The sequence below is a fragment of the Triticum aestivum genome, chromosome 4B, assembly GCF_018294505.1.
Source record: "Triticum aestivum cultivar Chinese Spring chromosome 4B, IWGSC CS RefSeq v2.1, whole genome shotgun sequence".
Lineage (NCBI taxonomy): Eukaryota > Viridiplantae > Streptophyta > Magnoliopsida > Poales > Poaceae > Triticum > Triticum aestivum.
The window spans coordinates 109,655,890-109,658,763 of NC_057804.1; positions in this window are offsets into that span (position 1 = coordinate 109,655,890).

Below are 2,874 nucleotides of genomic sequence, written 5' to 3' on the forward strand. Positions count from 1 at the left end.
GAAAGCTTCATGAGACAGCTCACCCTCCCACGACTATCATCTACTCGAAGAGACCCTTGGAGCTCCTGCACATGGACCTCTTCGGGCCTCCATCCTTTGACAGTCTTGGGGGTAGAAAGTATTGCTTGGTGATTGTGGATGATTATTCAAGATACACTTGGGTATACTTCTTCAAGAGGAAGAGTGAGACTCGACAAACCGTCATCGACTTTGCAAATTAAGCTCAACGTCAACATAATGCAAAGATCCTGACAATAAGAAGTGACAATGGCACCGAGTTCAAGAACTACACCTTGGATGAGTTTCTTAGTGATGAAGGGATCAAGCATCAATATTCTGCACCATATACCCCTCAACAAAATGGTGTTGCAGAGAGGAAGAACCGGACGTTGATGGATGCGGCAAGGACCATGATGGCGGAGTTCAAGTCTCCATACAACTTTTGGGCCGAAGCCATCAACACAGCTTGTCATGCATCCAATCGGCTCTATCTCCGCAAAGGCTTGAACAAGACTCCGTATGAGATACTCACCGGGAACAAGCCCAATCTCAAGTACTTCCGGGTGTTCGGGTGCAAGTGTTTCATTCTCAAGAAAGGTGTTCGTTTGTCTAAATTTGAGGCTAGAGCTCATGAGGGCATATTTGTTGGTTATGCTACAAACTCTCATGCTTACCGTGTTCTCAACAAGTCCAACAGACTCATTGAGGAGACGTGTAATGTAGAGTTTGACGAAAATAACGGCTCCCAAGTGGAGCAAAGTGGTACTTGTGATGTAGGTGATGAAATTCCTCCCCAAGCCATAAGAAGAATGGGTATTGGTCATATCCTACCCATTGAGGAACCCCTTGTGGCCGAAGGAGAAGGACAATGCTCCACTCAAGTGGAGCCATCACATCCCCAAGACCCAAACACTTCCGAAGAACAAAGTGAAGGCCCTCACCCTCATGAACAAGACCAAGGGCAAGATCAACCACAAGATGGTGGTGAACCTCTACATGATGCCCAAGGTCAAGTTCTTCCCTTCGAGCAAGTTCAAGATCATGAGCAAGCTCAAGATCAAGAACAAGCTCTTGACGATGCTCAAGATGATCAAGTGAACCCTCCTCCTTCGACATCCGAGGAGGAATTGGAGCGTCGTGCCGTGAAGATTGCTTCCAAACTCACCACCAAAGGTCATCTCATGGAGAATGTGGTTGGAAGCCTAAGAAAGGGGGTAAGCACTCGTAGACAATTAGCAAACTATTGTGAACATTACACGTTTGTCTCTTGTGTTGAACCCCATAAGGTCTATGAGGCGCTCGAAGACTCGGATTGGCTTAATGCCATGCATGAAGAACTCAACAACTTCGAGTACAACAAGGTGTGGAGATTGGTGCCAAGGCCTTCCGGGAACCATAACATCATTGGAACCAAGTGGATCTTCAAGAACAAGCAAGATTCTCATGGGAACATGATTCGCAACAAGGCAAGATTGGTAGCACAAGGCTACTCCCAAGTCGAGGGTATCGACTATGGTGAAACCTTTGCTCCCGTTGCTCGCCTTGAATCCATTCGTTTGTTGATTGCTTATGCTTCCCATCACAACTTTAAGTTGCAACAAATGTAAGTTAAAAGTGCTTTTCTTAATGGTCCTATTAATGAGTTGGTCTTTGTCAAGCAACCCCCCGGGTTCGAGGATCCCTTCTTCCCAGATCATGTGTATCAACTCGATAAGGCGCTCTATGGCCTTAAACAAGCCCCACGTGCGTGGTATGGCCACCTTACCGAGTTGTTACAAGATCGTGGATTTGAAGTGGGGCTAATCGATCCCACTCTTTTTACTAAGAAGGTCAAAGGGGAGTTGTTTGTATGCCAACTATATGTTGATGATATTATATTTTGTTCCCCTAACAAAGCCTTCAATGAAGAATTTGCCGCTCTCATGACCTCCAAGTTCAAGATGTCTTCGATGGGAGAGTTGAAGTTCTTCCTTGGTTTTGACATCAAACAAAGAAGAGAAGGAACCTTCATCAACCAAGCCAAATACACTCAGGACATGCTTAAAAGATTCAAGCTAAGTGATGTCAAGCCGACTTCTACACCAATGCCTACCAAGTGCCAACTTGACATCGATCCCAATGGTAAAGCGGTGGATCAAAAGGTATATCGCTCCATGATTGGCTCCTTGATTTACCTTTGTGCATCTAGACCGGATATCATGTTGAGTGTGGGGATGTGTGCATGATTTCAAGCCGCACCAAAGGAAAGTCACTATGTGGCGGTCAAGCGAATCTTTCGATATTTGGCTCATACCCCAAACTTTGGCTTATGGTACCCAAGAGGAGCAAATTTCAAGCTTGAAGGTTTCACGGATTCCGATTGGGCGGGAGACAAAGTGGATAGGAAGTCCACTTCCGGAGGGTGCCAATTTCTTGGTTGCTCTTTGGTAAGTTGGTCTTCCAAAAAGCAGAGTTGTGTGTCTCTCTCGTCCACCAAAGCGGAGTATGTGGCGGCCGGTAGTTGTTGTGCACAACTCCTATGGATGAGGCAAACTTTAAAGGAATACGGTGTCACTTGTGACAAAGTGCCTCTTTGGTGTGACAACGAAAGTGCCATCAAGATTTCTCTCAACCCGGTGCAACACTTCAAGACAAAGCATATTGAGATTAGGTATCATTTCATCCGGGATCACATTAGGCGAGGGGAGATCGAGCTCAAGTATGTCAACACTCATGATAACCTTGCAGATATTTTCACGAAGCCCTTGGATGAAGCAAGATTTTGCGAGTTAAGGCATGAGCTAAATATCATTGATTTGAGCAATGTGACTTGAACCCGTACACCTCCCACCACACTCCACCTGTTGTCTAGTTTAGGTGTAGGCATAAACATAG